Raw genomic sequence first — 21,940 nt, 5'->3', positions numbered from 1 at the left:
GTTGAGAGTGCTGTCCAGAGCGGTCAAAATGGAGCACTCTGGGATAGCTCCCGGAGGCCAATACCGTCGAATTGTGTCCACAGTACCCCAAATTCGACCCGGCAAGGCCGATTTAAGCGCTAATCCACTTGTCAGGGGTGGAGTAAGGAAATCGATTTTAAGAGCCCTTTAAGTCGAAATAAAGGGCTTCATCGTGTGGACGGGTGCAGGTTTACATCGATTTAATGCTGCTAAATTCGACCTAAAGTCCTAGTGTAGACCAGGGCTAAGTTAGTCTGTCAAGCTGTCTGATAAGATAGCAAGGGGAAAACTGAGTATCTGGCCTGGGCTTTGGGAGGAAGGATTCTTTCTGCAGGACCCCAGACCCAGCTTTCTTGTTCCTTCTCCTTTTATATTCTTGATCTAAAGAAACCCTTCCCTGTCTTTCTGAGGCCATATCTCCACTACAACCTTTGGTCAATGCATGTGTTGTCAGTGTACAGTTGCTGTAGTTTGTATATTGCACTGCACATACTCACCAGAAGATTTTACACTGATATAGAGTGCAGTGCACCTTGGGTAAGTATCCCAGTGTGCCTACTACTGTCCAGAGCAATGATTTTTGGGGTAGTGTTTTGTGGGCTGGTAATGACTTGCCCAGAGATCTCTGGGAGCTATGGGGTCAAGTTCCCAGCATGCAACTTTCTCCATCCCGTAATGCCATCCGTATCCCATAATTAGGGCCCTACCAAATTCACAACTGTGAAAAACATGTCAAGGACCATGAAATCTGATGTCCCCCTACAATAGACAGATGGAAAGGGTAGGGTTGGGGGAGCTCCAGCCGGGGGCTTCTATTATGTGCCCAGGCTCCAGCTGCTAGTCCCAGCCAGCCAGGCTGGGGAGGGGTGGGACTTCCTCTTCCCCTGCACAGGCCGCTCCCGGAGCTGGGTCAGACCTGCCTTCAGGAAGCTCGGTGGCTGCTGGCTGGGAGTCCAGCTCTGAGGGCAGCACAGAAGCTTCGTGTAGCCGGGCGAGGTTTCCAGAGGTGGATGCATACAGAGCCCAGCCCTGGGAGTGGCCTGTCCAGGGGAAGAGAAAGTTCTGTCCCTCTGCCCTATTGGCTAGGACTAACAGCATCTGCCCGATGAATTTTCTTGAACAAACACAGAACACACAATTATTCTGGTATTTGTGGAGCCACAGGAGGTACCACAACAGTGGATGTGAGGATGTCTTCAAGGACAGTTTGCTGAGGAATATAGCAAAAAACAGGTCAGGTTTGTTGGTAGTGTTCACAGAACAGTTGTAGATGGTGAAAGCTGCTTCTGGGCTTGAGAAACAAGCTTTGACTGGTTGGATCACATTGTAATGCAGGTTTGGGATGATGAACTCTGGTTGAAGAACTTTCAGATGTTAAAGGACATATTCTTAGATCTGCGTGCTGAACTTGTTCCAGACCTCCAGCACATGGACGTCAGACAGAGGAGCATTGACGGTGGCAAAGCAAATGGCAGTTCCAGTTGTACTCTGCAAGCTTGCAGTGCTGGCTTGCTACCGATCAGTGGGAAATAGTTTTGGAATTGGAAAATCCACAGTGGGGGCCATTGTCATACAAGTGTCTTGGGCACTAATTGTCGCCTGCATCGAGAACATGTAGGAAACAGGGATGTCTTTGGGGCAGTGGGGTTTCCATACTGCAATGGAGCGATAGACAGCATGCAGATCCCTGTTTTGGCCTCATATCACTTTGCTTAGCTGTAAATCAACAGAGTAAACCAACAGATAAGGCTACTTTTCCATGGTTATGCTAGCGTTAATGGCTCACTGCGGGGGTGTTTCGCCCGTATCAATGTGGACTGGTCAGGAAAGATGCATGATGTTCACAACTTGAACACTGGACTGTTCAGAAAACTGCAGGCAGGGACATTCTTTCTTGATTGGCGGATTATCCATTAGCGATATTGAAATGCCATTAGTGATTCTGGGGGAACCATCCTACCCCTTGCACTCTCCTGGCTCATGAAACCATACACTGGACACCCTGACAATACCAAGGAGAGATTCAGTTACTGGCTCAGCAGGTGCAGAATGACTGTTGAATATGCTTTTGATAGATTGAAGGGATGCTTGTGGTGATTATTCACTCACTAGACTGGATCTCAGTGAGAAAAATATCCCAGTGGATTTGATCTCTTGTGTCTTGCATAATATCTTGTGAAGCCGAGAGGGGGGGGAAGCTGCTGCAAGGGTGGAGTGGCTGTCTGCTGACTTTGAACATCCAGACACCAAGGCTATTGCAAGAGCACAACATGAAGCTATGAGCTTAAGGGAGGTTTTGAAAGAGCACTTTAGCAATCAGTCACAGTAATGTTCTCTGCTGGAGTGTTCTCTGGGCCTGGAGTTTTGGGTGCTGCTAAGAATTGTCATGCTCGCTGTACGCTTGTAAATAGGACTAGGTGTTTTCATGAAGCTATGAATTCTGTATTGTTTGGTGTGCATTGACACATACTGTTTGCTTTGACTACTGTAATGCATTCTGCAATGTTTGTGCATTAAAAGATAATTCAATTATCTAAAAATAGAACTTTACTGAGGTGGGAAAAATGGTGAAGAAAACCAGTGTGCAAAATAACCCCCAGGCAATGTTTTTATACTAAATTTTAACAGGGTGGAAATTTAAAAATAAAAGGAAATAAACATATATGTCCATTTTAGTACATAAATGTAGTCCATTGTGGCTACACATATACCTGTGAGAAACACGATTGGTTTATGTGAAGCTGTGGTATGTTGAGTAGTTTAGCAAGCAGCGACCATGAAGTTCTCCAAGGAGCGCAAAGGGTAGAAAGTCTCGGATTTTGGGGCCTGTAGGTCAACCAGGGTTTGCAGTATTTGAGTTTGTTGCCCATGAAGACCTATAATGCCCTCGTGCATTTCCTGCTAAATGTTCTGCTGGCACTTCTGGGCCTTTTTCCTGTCTTCTGTCTTTCTCCCCATTGTTGGCCGTATTGTCCCTCAAAGCCCTTTGTTCATGGTTCAGTACATCACTGGCTTTCAGGATCTCAGAACATGTTCTCTTCTTTCTGCTCCTCCTTGGGGTCAGGCATCTGCAGCTGCAGAAAGGACACTCCTCAGGGCCACCATGACAGAAGCTGCTGCTAAGATGTATTGTTGGGTTTACAGTCACAACAGAAAAGGAAAGACAGGTTTCAAAACTGCCTTCCCTTCTTCCCAGAAACACTTGACAAGAAACTCGTATTGATGATTCAGCTTTGGAATGCTTCTGCCCAGCATCACTCTCCAGCCCCAACAAGTATGGCCCACATGGGGGAAGGATTTTCTGTTGCATGAAGCTATAGAATTTCAGTCCCTATTCTGTTGGTATAGGCATAGGGCTAGGGCACTGAATATTTGGCACTGTTTTTCCAGTCTGCATAGATTTTTAGCTGATATCCCACTCCTGAAGGTCACAAAGACACAGAACATTGTTGCTACTGATGTCCTGGGCCTGTATACCACTAGCTTTTTCACTGCAGTGGTGCCAGCTGAACTCATCAGAGTGTTGTGGGAAAGTGTCCTCCTGCAGAGGAAGAAATAAGGCAGCTAAAACCTTTGGGAAAAGATTGCGGAGAATCTCCATGAAAATTTAATCGACATGTCTTAAGAGGATAAAAGGGACATTCCTATGCACATAAACTAAGTGCTCCATGTGTGGGCCCCTCCGCTCCTTCCTCTGCATAACCCAAGAGGGGAATGAAAACCAGATTTCAGTGATTTCACTTCCTCTACCTCTTCTAGTACGAGTAAAACAATGAAGTCGATACCTTTGTCTTAACTTGAGGATGGGCTGGGTGCCATTTTTAAATGTAAACAATGTAAGGAAAAATGCATGCATTCACTCTACCGAGTTCCCTTGCACTTCTTCCAGCTCAGCCACACTCCCCTGGTGGGACTGGTTAGACTGTGGTGGAGTTTCAGACATGTCCTGCCTTGCAGGATGGCTGGATTCCTTCACTGTCTCTCTCCCCTTCCTCCCTCCTTGCTGTTCACTGCAGGAATCTTTGCCTTAAGCTTTTCTGAGGTATCCACAGTGGTCTATGGGGTGCTGGTAGGGTCTCTGCCAAGTATGGTATGCAGTTCATTGTAGAAGCAGGGAGTCTGAAGCACAGCACCAGATCTATTCTCCCTGGTCTTGTGGTATCCCTGGTGAAGTTCATTACCTTCACATGGCACTGCTCTAGTCAGTCATACCCCTTTCTTTGCCTGCATCTCTGATGCAATCTGCTCCTAACTGTGAACATTTCTACAGCTGTGCTTGTACAGCCTCTTCACTGCACAAGACCAGGAGATCCAATACCTCCTGTCTACTTCAGGCAGGAGCGCTTCTAGTACCTCTCTGTGCATGGAGCCAGCCTGGTCAGTTGCACTCAACAAAAGTCAGCTGTTAGGTGTGCTCGACAAGTTGGACAATCAGGATAAGACCTTTCAAAAATATGCTTGTAGTGGTGTGACGGCTTACCCCTGTGGCGCCTCCTGCTAGCTGTCTGGGAATTTGCTCTTTTTACTAGCTCTGGAGCGCCGTCTGCCGGTCGCTGGCCACCCGTGTCCCTCCTGGATCCCGGTGCCCTTTTACCTGGGGTGCTGCCCTCCAGGCAGTAGCCCACAGATCTGGGTCTCCCCTCCCCAGGGAACTCCCACCCTCTATCCCCACCTTGCCTCAGCCTATGGCCTACTGCCAGTCACCATATAGCCCCCTTTCACTGGGGCTGATTGCAGTCTGTTTAAGCCAGTTGTCATAGGCAAGGGAGGTTTTGACCTGCTGCCTTTCCCTGCAACCCAGTACTTCCAGGGGCCATGTACAAGGCCCTGCAGCCTGGGTAGTTGCTGGCCCGGAGCTCCCCCAGCTCCTCTGGCCTTTCCCCAGCCTTGCTTTACTCCAGTACCCTTAGGCTTCCCAAGCAGCCAGGTCCATCCCCCTCCTCAGCTAGAGGGAAACTGTGTGCTCCTGGCCCACTGCCCTCTTATAAGGGCCAGCCCCCAATCAGCCCTGCTTTTTCTTCCCTGCCACAGCCCTCTCCCTGAGCTGTTTTAAGCCTTTTAAGGCAGGAGCGGGTGACCACCCCGTTACAATGCTGTTTTAAATGGAGAGATGTAGCTTCTGATTTCTGTGATCCTTGGCAGTGGGGTTGAAAATTGTGAACAGAGCAGTCTGTCAAAGGAAGTGGTGTATTGTGGGATAGTTGCTGGAGGACAATGAGGGTCAACATGTCATGCAGTGTTTACACTTGCACTGTTTTGAGCTTAGTAGGTCGACTTTGGTGACTCTAATGGGGCACGATGTTGGCTGGAGATAAATTTGAGTGTAGGCACATGCACAAATAGGTCATACAAGGTGACTTAATGTCAACTTAATTTTGTAGTATAGACCAGGCCTTAGTGTGGATTGTATATCATAAAGATGTTATATCTTTTTTGTTACTCCCTCATTACCCCTCTTCAAGAAAAACCTCAGATGAGTATGCTAAATAAACAATAGGTACTTCTCAGGAAGGCAAACGAAGCGAACTTGGTGTCCCTAGGCCACATAATTGTGTAGTTATCAGGAAACAAAAGACACTTTTAAATGCACAACTTGTAAATACCACTTATTTGGCTTTAGAAGTTTTCCCCAAGCTTTCTTAAAAAGTCTGCCCTGGGATGTGATGTGGCATGTAACATTCCAGGAAGACAGGTTTTTTTTATTGTGGAACTCTGATAGAGGAAGGTTGTTTGAACCCTGCCTTTAATGGGTAGCTAGCATTGACATAAACTGTAGAGTAGTTACTGCTCCTTCACACTTTATACGTGTCCGTGCTTGTATTAGCAGTATATTTAGACTTGTGTATACTACTAGTTGTCTAGTAAATGTTAGGAGGAAAAAAATGAAACCTACTTCCTCTGGCTCTGCTTATAAGGTTGACAGTATAATTGGATAAGTAGTTTTTCAATAAACCATAGTTACTCTTCTGGACTTAAAACATCAGTGCCTTGTTTATGCAGAAATAAGGGATGAAAAAACCCTCTTCCCATAGCTTTTTTTTTTTAAAAAAAACCATAGCATTGTCCAAATTCAATGAATACAGCTATGATAAGGCACCTTCTTTGACATTATTAGACTTGCACTCTTGTTATAAGTTAGGAAAAATAGTTTTTCATGCTATGTGTCTTATTAGGGCCAGTCAGTACTTTTCATCTATGGATATTGGTTTATATCCTTTCTCAGAGTAAACATGAAAACAAATTGTGCTAAGTTATACTGGGGGCCATGACAGCCCCTGCTTGGAGGGTGCAAAGGTGGCTTAAAGATACCTCTGCTCCTCACCTCCTAGGTCTTGATTTCTGTGCTGTGCCTCTGATAGCACAGCACAGAACCTCACTGCATGGCCAAATTAAGTGGGACCACACATGTATGTTTGAGAGCAGATTTTGAACTGTGTACTTAATTTCATGTTTTAAAATCCTTTTCTTTCTAGGAAGAACCTACAAGAACATCTGAAATAATTTTGTGTGCGCACATGTGAATGAATGGGTGTGTGTGTGTGTTTCACCTGTCAGTCATAAAATGAAGGAAACCTGACTTTTTATGAAAACATAAAAAAACATTTTCGTCCTCTGCTCAGACCTTGCATACCAAGCTTCAGTACTGAGTAATTTTTATTGCAGTTATAAATCCCTAAAAGTTTTTTATTTTTAAAATCAGAAAGCGAGACACTATATTCAATCATAGCATCCCTAAGACAATGCTATAACTTTTGAATTATTCCTGGAATATGTTAAACATGTGTTTACAGTAATAGTGAGAATGTATTGCCTATTTTCCATAGTGCTTTGGAAGAAAAGTGGCAGTTCAGAAACAAGAATTTCACAAACTAATAAAGATGTATACTTTTCAGCATCTCAAATTAAATATGAATCAGATCTTTTTACTGTTTTCCTTGTGTAAACTGATGTGCAGTAATATTTATTTGTGCTTTCCTTACACATTTGCAGCTTTGTTACAAGATTTTGGGGGTATCTAATTGGCCACAGCTTTGAATTGTAGCTTAACACATACCAAATGTTGCTAATTACAGTTAAGATATCTCCTTGAAATAAACACTTACCCTTACAATTTTTTCACTCATTTATATGCCTTTAATTTTTCACTCTAGCAGTTCTTACAGCGCTTTAATTTACTTTTGTTTCAAAACTATAGAACTGGATTAAACAGAGCTCTTTAAACACTTCCATGTTAGTTGGCAAGGAGCCAGTTACTGTATATCAGCTATCTTAATAGAAACCATGCTTAGCAATGCCTCACATATGGCAGCTCTTGTTTGTGTGGTATGACATTGTGTCTTAAATATTACCTCTTATACTGTAGTTAAATTTATGCCAGAACCTGAAGTTTCCTCTGATTAACGTTAACAAAATGGTAATGAGCCAATTGTTTCTGTTTTGGGGGCGAGGGTGGAATCTATCATTAAATACATAATTTAATGTCTGCTGTGCACAAAGCACTATTTATGTGGCCTTTATTAACTTGAGATCCTTACTGTGACAGTAGTGAAGGCTACAGATGAGTGATGACATGCTTTCTGAACCCTCTTGGCTCTTAATGCTGTAAATATTATGGAGGCACAGATCATGGCTCCATAGTTTTGATTAAGATGAGTTTTGCACTTAAATCAGGGGATTCAACTACTTTTATGTTAGAAAAAGTATATTTTCAGAACAACCGTTACTATTTGAGTACTGAATGAACTTGAGAATTTGAAAGTAAATTCATTGTTTCTAGTTAAATTTTAATAGGTCCCTAAAGAAACGTAGGACTCTGTATCAGACCTTTTTGTTCGGGGTAACCTCAGTTTAGGCGGTCTGTATTAAAAAAAAAAAAATTTTAAAAATAGCTTGCAGAGGCAACTCTTAAGGCGAACTGGTACAGTAGGTGTGTGGCACTTTAAAATAAGTTTTAAGGAATAATGATCATTCTTTCTATTATTCTTCATAACTAAAAGTTTCTCCATGAGCAGACGCTGAAAAACATTGTTCTTCAGGAAACTGCCTTCTATTGACTGGATGCATCCAGCTTTACCTCGGTAGGTGCACTTTCTGGCCGAGTGTACCAGTTCAGCAGTCCATCATGGTCATAGTTCCATTCATGGGGGAAATGGCTCATCTCTGGCTTTGCATTACTGTGGTTTGCTGTGCTCTGCATAATCTTTGTGCACAGCATTGACACTGGAATCCAAGTGGGTCTGTAGACATCTCCCATGGGATTTCAATCTGCCAAAAGCACATCCAACAACCATTCTATACCTGCTGAGAGTGTAATTTAAACCTTCTTTTGCCACGGCATCTCATCTTCAGGGTAAGATTTCATAAGCCAAGGCAAAAGAGGGTAGGCAGGGTGCCCCAGAATAATGATGGGGACAGTAACTCCATTTTTGACAATGTCATTTCATGAGAATAGTCCCAGCCTGTCCATGAGTGTAGACTTCGATTGGCAAAAAAAACCCTGGCATCATGAACTTTCCCAGTGCAGCCCACGTGGACATTCATTAATTAACCTCTGTGGTCCACAGGGGCCAGCATAACAATGGAGCAGTACCCTTTTTGGTTATGTTCTCAGGAGCTCCTTGAGGAGGGAAAACTCCGGGCAGATGAGCCCCATCAATGGCTTCAGTGCAGTTAGGAAACCGTTCTCTCAAAGCCAGCAATTATTTCAGGAATATCTTTTATATCCACTGCTTTGGGATAAACCACACTTCTGATTGCCTCAGAAACCTTCAGCACCACTTTTACCACAGTCAGATTTCCAGCACCAAACTGTGACAGTCTGGGGTAGCCAACTTCCAGACGGTTATAGGAACTTACTTTTGGTCATGCAGGGCTGTCCTGATGCAGGTGCTTATGCTGGAGGGTAGGGGCAAGCTGTTCACAAAGCTTCAGAAATGCAGCTTTCTTCATGCTAAAGTTCTGGACCCACTGCTGGCCTTCCCAGCGCTGCAAGATGACGTGGTCCACCCAGTCTGTGCTTGTAGCCCTGCTCCAGAAGTGCCCGTCCACGTAGAGGGCATCAGCGGTTATGCAGCGTGTCATGAGCAGCATCAACCAGTTCAAGTCTGCCATGTCTGTCTCGTCATCCTCCTCCTCCTCCTCCAGTCATAAGCTCTGTCAAGTGCAGGGATCTCAAACTCAATTTACCTTAGGACCAGTGCCAGTCCTCAAATCCTCCCAGCGGTCCAATAATGTCGCTGAAGATGGTGTTCAGAAAAGAAAACGTTTATTGTATTTTTTATTTAGAATTTCTTAGAAAAAATAACTGTCGTACAACTTTATTCAATTCTTCACTCACCATAGAGTTTTTAGTGTTTTCCAGACACCTGGCAATGCTTCAGTTTCTTGATGTTTGGCCTCAGTGACTGAGCAGTTGAAACCTTCAGGATTGCAGCAAGGTGTGGCTCAGATAGTTGTGTTCGGTATTTTGACTTGTTTATATTCATTGTGGGGGAAAAAGTGATGCTGCCTCCATGGCTGACTCTGCCCAGCAATTAATGATGCTGCCTCCGTGGCTGACTCTGCCAGGCGACTAATGATGGTATCTCTGTCCCTCTGGGAGCTGCGGGGGCGGCGCATGCAGCCGACATTGCAGGCAGTGTGTCTGCATGTGTCTGTCCTCCGCGGCCGCAGTGGGGAGGTTCTCGGGCTGCAGATAGCCCGCAGGCTGGGACTTTGAGACCCTCGGTCAAGTGCTTTTGGTGGGTCAGAAAACATCACTGAAAAGTCCACCAGTGTCTCATGGAAGCTCTACGCATTTCTGGAAACAGGAGTGAAAGCATGAGGAAGAGAAGTTCTTCACATGGTGCTTCCATATTTCTGGGAGGGAAGCGTGCAGACCAAAATTACTGCTTGGCAGGATGTATTGGCGGTCTGTTCAAACTTCCTGTAACATGCAGGGTGGGCAGTTGAGTTTTTCCATGCTGCGCCACAGCCAGAGGGCTAGAATGGCCACATTTCAGGAGGGTACTAGGAAGTCTGGGATATGGTTGGTTTGAGTTGGGTCTGCATGCTGCAGTGTGGATGCCAGAGCCCTGTGTTTGACCACAGGGTAGAAAATTCTTAACCTAGGGTTGGCAATCAGTGAAGACAGTCAAGTCCTGGGTTCTCTGACCAAGGGTCTGCTGACTTGTGTCCCACTAACCGTGGGCTTACATTGCAGTGCAGACATACTCAAAATGGCTGCTCTCTTCTCTTTTCAGTGGGACTGATATTACAGGCTGACATCTGCTTTCAACCTTAATGCCATATTAGCATAGTTTGGGTCTGGGAATACTACAAAATGCAATACAATAATACTGGCTTCTTAAATGTACTAAATGACTTAAATGAGTATGTTCCCTATACCTAGGTGATTTTCTTTCACATTTAAAAGTGGGTTGATGGAATATATACAACTTACTGTAAATAAATGTTCAATACTTGTTCTACATGCACATTTAACTTTTCTTAATATTAACAAATTAATACAATGGTAATTAACAGTGGATGGCATTGGTCAAATATTGTTGGGGCAGGAGAACTGTTAATGCAGTTAATTAGGTCTGAATTTCGTCCTGTAAATTTATACAGATTTATTAGCCTAACTAAAATTGGTAGTTACTGGTATTTCAACTGGTGTGTTCTCTAAAATGTATGACAAGTCCCAATTAGATTATTTATTGACTAAAGTGGCTGGCTGTTACCGTGTGAGTACTATATAAAGCTTTAGCCATGACCTTTTCTGGAATGGCACAGGGGCATCTTGCTGCACCAGGAGTTCCCGAGTCAAATACTGTTTCATTTCAGTCAAAACTCTTCTTGTGAATACACGGTACACCTCAGTCATCCAAGAAGAAAAAGCAGCATATGCTGTCCTCTATGAAAGTGCAGTTCTGCTGGCTGGTTGTAAGGAACCCTGGCCCTAAGCTACCACTGGTGCTAGTCCAGAGCAAAAGTTCTGACCTCAAGTCACTTTGTTGCTAGCATGTGTGTGGAAAAAGCAAGTTCTTCATCCTGCCTTTCCCTATCCTGGGGCACTTGTGTAGGGTTTGCCACAGCTTGCCTCAGAGGAAGTAGCCAGCCTGGAAAACATAATTAGCTGATTGTCTTATTTATATTAGGTTTTATTTTATCCACAACAAAACAAATATGTTTTCAAAAATATTTCTAAAAGAGGGCTCACTTTACTGCCACATCTTATTCACAGGAATGTCCTGTTTGTAGTAAAACACTGACACACCATGTACATATCGCAAAAAGGAATTGTCCTGTTGCAAATGGTTGCAGTGACAAGTGATTGAAAATGTTTACAAGTTTAAAGGTGGGAAATGTTTAGATAAGATGACTCAATTTTCTTTGCCTGCCTACCTGCCTAGTTGTAAGAGGAAAAAGCACCTTTTGAATATAGAGTTTAATTGTGGGCACAACTATCTAATCCGGTTTGCCTGTGTATATTCTCAAAGAATCTATCAGCCCAGTGTATTAGGTACTGATGCAAGAAGCATATTTTGAGTTTTGTCGCACAGAACCGAAATGCAAGATTACCAATTTGAAACGTAACATTCCAGAAACAAAATCAGTTAGCCATGAGTAGTTGTATGGGTGGGGAAACTAATGTAATTTATGCACGAATCTCCATTGAAGCAACACAGTCAACTTGAAAATCACATTTCCACCAGAAAAATATTGTAGTATAAATCATTTGAATGCAGGACTCAGGTATAATGACCTCCTGTGTTAGGAAGCTTCAAGAGAGATTTGATTTATAAAACACTAATTTTGAGTGCTTTGCATTTGTATGTAATAGTTTCTGGGAGCAAGATATACAGCTTCACAAGCCCACAACACAGTGGGTGTAGAATGCTGCATTTAAGATGTTCTGTAACAACCTTTGTTGCTCCTTACTAAATACAAATAGCTCAAGGATGACAGCTCTCTCAATTTCAGTAGAATCTTTGGTTTAGATGATGATGATGATGATGATGATCATGATTTTATTCTGTTGCCAGTACAGAGCAGTTTGCAGACTGGTATCAAGGTTAATTGTCACTCTGAGGAGTGAAGCAGTCTGTCAATCCATGCTCAGCTCAGCTAAGGAGGATAAGTTATTATTCAGGTAGTATGTAGATGAACTCAAAATATCTACATTTTCTTTTTATTTATTGTTTCATTTAACTAGAAAATTATCACTGTGTATAAATATTTGTAATGGACATTGTAGTAATATGCCAAACATTCACAGTGCTACAGGAAATGGGATTCTGCCAGAACGACTTTGGGAAGCGGTTGCTTTAAGCTTCAGCTCCTTATCGCAATAAAAACTAGTTTCTTTATTATGTCTTTGCCTGTTTTTAGCAGTTATACTATTCCATTATACATTCTCTTCTCAGTGTGAACAAACTTCACTGACTCATTAATGATTTTTATAATTTATGCTAAAACTTGCAAATCATTTGGATTATTTTGCATTCTTTATGTACATTTCACATATTCATTGTGAAGTTCACTTTTGATTCCTAGAACCAAAACACTATATCGCTGTTAAAACATACTGTAAACAACCAAACATATATCAAAACATATATAAATAAACAAACTAAAATACTCTCCATTATATTGGGTTGGCTTCCTGTAACCCTAGTAACTGCACAGCATTCTGAGGGATTGGGTATGACTGTTTGACTTCTTGGTGATGTGTAGCCAGAGTGCAGTTGTATGGTTTTTCAGTCTGGAACTGATTGTCCTAAACTTACAGATCCACCGTAGCCTAGGGCATTCAAATTAAAAGTAGTTCTTCAAGTATTTTAATTTAAAAGGATGCAGCAGCTTTGTTCCTCTTGCTGCCAGTCTGGAAGGTTTATTTTTTTTCCTCGGTATGAAAATTATAATGCTGCAGGGGTCTTCCTTAGCCTTGGGAATTGCTGATGTGATTTATTTTGAAGTAGTGGTGGCTGTATTTAGCTACTCATGCAGCTGTTTCCCTTCCACGCAACCCCAATGACTTTATTCACATGAAGGCTTTTGTTTGTATATCTGAAATATTATCCGCAGCAAGAAAATTGTCAATTAAGGGTGATTTTTTTTGTTGTTAGATATGTAAAAGTGATGTCCTGATTGGGCCAACATCAAACCTGATGTAACTGCAGTGAATCCAGTGGAATTACACCAAGCGTGAATGTGGCCAGATATACTTTCACAAAGTATATAAAGGGAAAAATTCTAGAACAGTTTTAAGATTTCAGAAATTAAAGATAAATCACTAGTTAATGTGAACATGTTTTGTATAGCTTTTTTTAACAAAAGATTTTCCTGTATTCTGTTGTCTACACAGCTTGCTAGTGACGTTGAGCTTTGTAGGAAGGCAATTTATTAGTGACTTAGTCTATTATCTTCTGTTTTTCCTCAGATAATTTAATTCATGTGTGAGATACTCCTGCAGCCAATGAGCTCAATTTTAGAGGGTTTTTTGTACTGCTAAACATTTTCATACAAAATTGTAAGGCTTTAACACTCTGTATGGCTTTAGTAGCTTAACTTATGACTAATGAAGTTTTTAACAAATGAAATGGAAAAGGGCCAACTTATAATTGTTAGTGGAGTAGCATAATCAACCATACATGGTTTGTTATAGCTCAGCATTAGAACAATGTTTCAAAGGGAAAACACGCAGAGATGATTAGTAAATAACACAGTACCATAGTGATGTGAGGCTGCCCAACTATAGCAGTGATCTAGTTGGGATATTCATGTGAGTACATAAATATATACTTACATTTTTCTTATCCTGATGAGTACTGGTAATGTCTAATTTTAGTAGCCATTTATGCTGAGATGCTATAAAGAAATAATGGAACTTTTGGTTGAATAAATGACTGTTGTAGAGGTGTAATGAGCACCATCTGGTAGTTTTTGCTTCAGATTGCTTTGAGCTTACATAATGCAAATTTGCAATACTGAGAAAAGGTGAAGCAAGCCTACTATAAAGACATATTTTCATGAACATTTTGAGTCAAATGTGTATCAAAGGTATATTTCATAGCTTTCTTCAGGTTTCATAATACAGTAGCTACAATTGGCCAAATTTTACAAATTGTGCATTGACTTTGTATAGTTCAAAGGAAGAAATGGAGTTAGAAATGGCAATAAGTGGTGGAGAGAAGAACCACTGCTAAACATAGAGATGCAGCAAAGTAGTCTGTACTACTTGTAAATGGAAAAAGTCATAGGCCTGCCAGGTCTGTCCAATTCTTTTCTAAAATTAGGTCTGGGGCATGGTGTTCAAAACTGGTGTTCTTGATCAATTACCTCAAAACTGCCAAAACAGCTGATTCATAATATTATACTATTGTAAATCTATGCAGTTGAAAATCTTCACATTCCTTTTTTTTCTTTTGAGGTAGGGTTAGATCTTATCAGTATCCTTTACTCTTTCAGCCAGATATTAATGTTTGGTGGCATAACGCTGTGTTAGACCTCACTGGATAAAGATGAATTACTCATTAGACTGAAAGTTAGTGGTTGGCTAGTGATCATGACTGAGGATATGATTTTGTCGTGGAGGTCACGGATTCTGTGACTTCTTTGGCTTCAGCCCTTAGGGCATGAAACAGTGGGGCTGGAGTGGCTGTCAGCCCTGTGCCCCCAGTGGCTGGAGTGGCACTCAGCCCCTTTGCCCCTGCCCACACACAGACAGACAGGTTGTGGGCTTTCATGAATTTTTGTTCATTGCTCGCGACCTTTCTGTGACTTTGATGGAAAAATTCCTGTGACAAAAGCTTAACCTTAATCATGTCCTGATGACATTCAGTATGGGCAAATACACCATCAATATATAACTGTTGCACACAGCCCTAAAGGAGCTCCACTTGCTGCACACTCATCTGGCTGCTGTCTTTGGGTTCCAGTGGCTAGAGCCATGTTCCCTTAAGCCTCCATTGGACTAAGTAGGTTGTAGTTCTTTCTCTCACCCGCCCCCCGGCACTGTTGGCCTCTCTGGTTCATTACCTGGGCAAAGGCTGTGTCTGTTACCCCTTTCACGGAAACAGGTGTCCTAGGCCCCAGGACCAGTGCTGACATGAAAATGCCCATTTCCCCATTAGCTTAAACACACTTTTCCCCAGAGTTCAGTCTTGTGGATACACTGAGTATACAGTTTAATTCGTGAGACAAATGGAAAGTGAAGCAAACAGATGCAAAAGAAAGGCTTAGAAAAGGTTTCTAAACAAAATTACTCTGCACAGAAGATACAGACAAAAATAATAACCCTACGTGCTTTTTCCCTGCTTCTGTTTCCTCACAGCTCTGGAGCATTCTCTGGGCTTACATCAGTCCTCTGAGGAATCAAGATCTTTCCCTGCCTGTACATGACTTCTCTAAATCATGGAGTAAGACTTTCTCCCAGGTCATCTAGCTTCCATTTTCCTTGCCTAGTCTGTAGGTAAACAAGACCTCAGTCTCTGCTATGAAAGCATGCCATCTCTCCTAGGAAGCTTCCTCTGTGTCTCTGGGAGTCCCTCTGAATTCCTCAACTTCTTAGCCTTTATGTTTTTTAAAAGGTCTGTACTAACACCTGGTTTCTTTTGTGCTGCTGTGAGTGGATTTTTCGCTATCTAAACGCCACCCCTCTGCAGAGAATTTTGGAGAGAACTGAAATCCATCAGCCATCATATTATTCTGTCTGGGCCAGGTCTATTCACTAGTTAGTGACCCTTAACTGTCTTTCTCAAAGACAGATTGTAGGTGTCACTTCTCTGCTATTTAGCACAAGTGTGACACTGACCTAGAAAGGGTTAAGCAACTTGCAGACTAAATGACCCAAGTTCTACCTTTTAAAGACATCAGAAAAGTATATAAATGGTAATTAAGGCTATTCCTACAAAATAGCTAACAAAGCCATGTTAGATAGACTAGAGCTTTGAAATGTAAACTTGTATTGTTAAAGAACTGGAAGAAGGTAGTGATTTTATTAGTCTGTGTTTACTTATATCTTGTTAGAGGTTAACAATGTAACCAGACGATTCCTGTCACTATATTCTATTGATTGAGAGATCAAAAGGGTATATTAACATTAAGATGCTACTTGAGTGTAATAATATCATTGTCTATATTTCTCTTTGAAGTTGGTAGTAAACTGTCTATGAATTGATTAATGGATAATTACCTTATGCTAATAAATGTGACTAATTACCTGAAGAAGTGAGGTTTTTACCCACGAAAGCTTATGCTCAAATAAAATTGTTAGTCTTTAAGGTGGCACCGGACTCCTTGTTGTTTTTGTGGATACAGACTAACACAGCTACCCCCTGATACTTGACACTAATTACCTGTGTGCACAAAGGAAATTGGAGGTTTTACTTCAAAGCCGCAATGCTTCACCCAAGAATACCTGCTGTCAGGAGGCTGTCAATAGGACGATCCTCTTTGGAATCCCCTTTCAGGTAGTCGAAAGCAGCTATCAAATCCCCCCTCATTCTTCTCTTCCGCAGACTGACTAATCCCAGTTCCCTCAGCCTCTCCTCATAAATCATGTGCTCCAGCCCCCTAATCATTTTTGTTGCCCTCTGCTGGACATTTTCCAATTTTTCTACATCCTTCTTGTAGTGTGGGGCCCAAAACTGGACACGGTACTCCAGATGAGGCCTCATCAATGCCGAATAGAATGGAATGATCAAGTCCCTCGATCTGCTGGCAATGCTCCTACTTACATAGCTCAAAATTCCATTAGCCTTCTTGGCAACAAGGGCACACTGTTGACTCATATCCAGCTTCTCGTCCACTGTAACCCCTAGGTCCTTTTCTGAAGAACTGCTGCCTAGCCGCTTGGTTCCTAATCTGTAGCAGTCCATGGGATTCTTCCATCCTAAGAGCAGGACTTCGCACTTGTCCTTGTTGAACCTCATCAGATTTCTTTTGGGTCAATTCTCTAATTTGTCTAGGTCCTTCTGTATCCTCCCTACCCTCCAGCGTATCTATCACTCCTCCCAGTTTAGTGTCATCTGCAAACTTGCTGAGGGTGCAATCCCCACCATCCTCCAGATCATTTATGAAGATATTGGACAAAAGTGGCCCCAGGACCAACCCTTGGAGCACTGTGCTTGATACCAGCTGCCAAATAGATATGGAGCCATTGATCACTACACATTGAGCCCCATCTAGCCAGATTTCTATCCACCTTATCGTCCATTCATCCAGCCCTTACTTCTTTAACTTGCTGGCAAGAATACTGTGGGAGACCGTGTCAAAAGCTTTGCTAAAGTCAAGGAATAACACGTCCACCGCTTTCCCCTCATCCACAGAGCCAGTTATCTCGTCATAGAAGGCAATTAGATTAGTCAGGCATGACTTGCCCTTGGTGAATCCATGCTGACTGTTCCTGATCACTTTCCTCTAAGTGCTTCAGAACTGATTCCTTGAGGACCTGCTCCATGACTTTTCCAGGGACTGAGTTGAAGCTGACTGGCCTGTAGTTCCCCGGATCCTCCTCCTTCCCTTTTTTAAAGACAGGCACTACATTAGCCTTTTTCCAGTCTTCTGGGACCTCCCCCGATCGCAGTGAGTTTTCAAAGTTTAATGGCTCTGCAATCACATCCGCCAACTCCTTTAGCACCCTTGGATGCAGCGCATCTGGCCCCATGGACTTGTGCTCGTCCAGCTTTTCTAAATAGTCCTGAACCATTTCTTTCTCCACAGAGGGCCGATCACCTTCTCCCCATACTTGCTGCCCAGTGCAGTAGTCTAGATGCTGACTTTATTTGTGAAGACAGGGGCAAAAAAAGCATTGAGTACATTAGCTTTTCCCATATCCTCTGTCACTAAGCTGCCTTCCTCATTCAGTAAGGGGCCCACACTTTCCTTGACCACCACCTTGTTGCTAACATACCTGTAGAAACCCTTATTGTTACTCTTAACATCCCTTGCTAGCTGCAACTCCAAGTGTTGTTTGGCCTTCCTGATTTCACTTCTGCATGCCTGAGCAATATTTTATACTCCTCCCTGGTCGTTTGTCCAATCTTCCACTTCTTATAAGCTTCTTTTTTTGTGTTTAAGATCAGCAAGGATTTCACTGTTAAGCCAAGCTGGTCGCCTGCCATATTTACTGTTCTTTCTACACATCGGGATGGGTTGTTCCTTCAACCTTAAGGATTCTTTAAAATACAGCCAGCTCTCTTCTGGACTCCTTTCCCCCTCATGTTGTTCTCCCAGGGGATCCTGCTCATCATTTCCCTGAGGGAATCAGTCTGCTTTTCTGAAATCAGGGTCCACATTCTGCTGCTCTCCTTTCTTCCTTGTCAGGATCCTGAACTCGACCATCTCATCATGGTCACTGTTGCCCAGGTTCCCAACCACTTTTGCTTCCCCTACTAATTCTTCCCTGTTCATGAGCAGCAGGTCAAGAGCAGCTCTGCCCCTAGTTGGTTTCTCCAGCACTTGCACCAGGAAACTGTCCCTACGCTTTCTAAAAACTTCCTGGATTGTCTGCACTGCTGTATTGCTCTCCCAGCAGATATCAGGGTGATTGAAGTCCCCCATGAGAGCCAGGGCCTGCGATCTAGTAACTTCTGTTAGTTGCCTGAAGAAAGCCTTGTCTACCTCATCCGCCTGGTCTGGTGGTCTATAGCAGTTATTGCTTTAAGGCAATAGAAGAAGCAACAGAAGCAAATTTAAGAAGCAATAGAAGCAGAACAGCAATTGTAGAAGCTGTTTTGTTGCTAGCTTGGTGAATCTAATGATTAAAATAACCACCAGTTTTGAGGATTGGCTCTCCCATTCTTTGCAGTTTGTGCTAATTGAGCAATCTGTGTGTCCCGTCCCCCCCTGCCCTCCCCCAGGTACCAACAGTCACAGCAAGGACCATGAGACAGTACATAGTGAAACAGACACAAGACATAAGAATAAAACGTTTATAAAATCAAACTGGAATTCATAAGTTTTAAACGATTCCACAAATCATCCTAATCATAAATGGAAAATAGGGAAAATAGATAACTTCTAATTTATGCTGATTGCTATGAAGTGTAGAAAATAGATATGGAAAGCTAAAGATATCAGGGAAAATTCATGGCTAAGGCCAAGAAGGGTTTTGTTTTGGCAGGAACAAAAGAAATCCTGGCTTTGACCCATTATTAGATGGAGATGGTAACATTGTTAATGACACAGAACAGGTAGAAGTGGTCAATACATTTCTGTTCTGTATTTTGAAAGAAGTAGGACGATATGTTCATATCACATGAGGATGATTAAATATGTTCCAGTCCATTAGTACCTAAGAAGGATGTTAAACAGCATCTGCTAGGGATAACATTTTTAAATTAGCATGCTCTGGAAACTTGCACCCAAGAGTCCTAAAAGAACTGGCTGACAAGATCTCCAGCCCACTGACATGGTTCCAAAATTCATTAAAAACTATCGTGGAAGATAGGAAGAGTGCTCATGGTGTGACACTATTCAAAATAGTCAAGTGTGATGACCTGGGAACTATAGGCCTAGTAGCCTGACATCAGTCCTGGGCAAAATAATGAAAATGCTGAAGTGGCCTTCAGTTGATAAAGAATTAAAGAATAGGAATACAGTTATTGCCAGTCAACATGGGTATAGGGAAAATAGGTCTTATGAAACAAACCTGATTTTATTCTTGGATCAGATTACAAGTCTGGTTGACAAAGGTTATTACATCTACATCATATAGTTAAATGTTTATAAGGTGTTTGCCTTAGTCCCACATGATCTGATTTAAAAATTAGCACTAGACAATGTCAAGAGAGCGTACATGAACTAGATTCAGAATTGGCTAATGGACAGTTCTCAAAGTAGTTGTTAAGGGAGATTTTTCTGGTGAAGTTCTGCAAGGATTGATACTAAGTTTGATGCTAGTCAACATTTTCGTCAGTAGTTTAGAAGTAAATAAAATTCACTACTGATTAAAATTTGCAGATGACTCAAAGACTGGAAGAATGAGGAAAAAATGGTAAAGACAGGGCGGTTATACAGAGCGATCTGAAAGGCTTAGTAAACTGGGCCCGTTTGAGGGAAAAACTGCATTTTAATACAGCCAAATGCCAATTTATACATCTAGGAATAAGTAATGGAAAGTATACTTACAGAATAATGGACTGTGTCCTGGAAAGCAGTGATTGTGAAAAGACTTTAGGGGTTATGTAGACAAGCAACTGAACAAGAGTTCCCTGTGTGATGCTGTGACGAAAAGGGCTATTGCAATCCTTGGATGTATAAGCAGGAGAGTGGGAGTAAGGAGGTGATTTAATTTCTGTATATAGCATTTGAGAGACAAGTACTGGAATATTGCCTCCAGTTCTGGGATACAAATTTTTAAAAAGGATGTTTGGAAAATTTGGAGAGTGCAGAAAAGACCCAAAAAATTATTTGAGGGCTAGAGAAAATGCCTTATGGTGGGGGACTTTGAGCTCAGTCTGTTTTTCTTATAGAAAAGGACACACACAGGAGACTTGATTTACAATGTATAAGTACATTAATGGGGAGAAAATACCAGGTACTAAAAGCCATTCTAATTTGGTGGAGAGAGACAAATTCCAATTAGAAATACGGCAGAATGTTTTAACAGGGAGGGTAACAAACTACCAATGTATATTCCATCTCTTGAAATGAAGACTGAATGCCATTCTGGCAGATATTCTTTACATTATTGGGCTCAATACGCAGGTGACTGGGTGAAATTTAATGGCCTGTGATTATACAGGAAGTCAGATGTAATGGTCCTGTCTGGCTCTAAAGTCTGACTGTTCTGTGCACCTGCATAATATAAAAACTGTGAGGGTTACACTCCACTTAAGCTGCTTGCTTTCATCTCTATCAGGGAGGATTAGTCACTTGGGAATTTACTGTTTAAATAGAAGGTGCTTTTACAGTCTGTGGAAGAAGCTACTTTTGTAGCTTTTATCTTAGAAGAGACATATATTTCTCTCTCTTTTTCAAGAGCAAATGATATTCAGTAAGAGGACCAAAAAAAAAAAATATAAAAAATGGCACCATGGCTAACCAGAGGAGTAAAAGAGGTGGTAAGATGTTAAAAGGAGTCCTTTAAAAACTGGAAGTCAAATCCCTAGTGAGGAAAGTGGAGCATAAACTCTGGCAAGTCAAGTGTAAAAATATAATAAGGCAGACTAAGAGAGAATTTGAACAACAAGTCAATGACACACAAACTAACAGAAAATTTAAGTACATCAGAACCAGGAAATCTGCTAAATAATCCATGGGGATTGTGAAGGGTTGAGTCACAGAAAACCCCTTGAGACTGCCACCTGATGTGCTGAGACTACCTCTGAGCCTGTTTTCCCTGCTAGCTTGGGACTTCAGTACCCTGTCTTGTTGAGCCAGACACGCTAGCCTGCTGCAAACACAGACCCAGATCTGAACCATGTCCCCCAAAAGCTGAAGACTTAACTGAAAATGGCTGAGAAAGTGCTCCTGTCTCTAGCACCCAGATACTCAGTTCCCAATGGGGTCCAAACCCCAAATAAATCAGTTTTACTCTGTATAAAGCTTATAAAGGGTAAACTCATAAATTGTCCGCCCTCTATAACACTGATAGAGAGAGATGCACGGCTTCTTTGCTCCCCCAGGAATTAATTACTTACTCTGGTTTAATTTATAAGCAAAAGTGATTTTATTAAATATAAAAAGTAGGAGTTAAGTGGTTCCAAGTAATAACAGACAGAACAAAGTGTTTGAACAAAGTTCAAAGTTACCAAGCAAAATAAAACAAGAACACGCAAGTCTAAGCCTAATACAGTAAGAAACTGAATGCAGGTGTAAATCATCCTCAGAAATGTTCCACTAAGCTTCTGTCACAGACTAGACTCCTTCCTAGTCTGGGTCCAGCAATCCCTCACACCCCCGTAGTTACTGACCTTTGTTCCAGTTT

General features: G+C 42.1%; 1 protein-coding gene across 2 annotated transcripts in view; it reads left to right on the top strand.

The window, feature by feature from the left end:
* Positions 1-21,940, top strand: part of LOC141983015 (ubiquitin-conjugating enzyme E2 E2) — a 328,802-nt gene that overhangs the window by 33,562 nt on the left and 273,300 nt on the right. The window lies entirely within an intron of this gene.

The sequence above is a fragment of the Natator depressus genome, chromosome 2, assembly GCF_965152275.1.
Source record: "Natator depressus isolate rNatDep1 chromosome 2, rNatDep2.hap1, whole genome shotgun sequence".
Classification (NCBI taxonomy): Eukaryota; Metazoa; Chordata; order Testudines; family Cheloniidae; genus Natator; species Natator depressus.
Note: the sequence above shows the minus strand (reverse complement) of the source record. Positions and strands in the feature narration are given on the sequence as shown.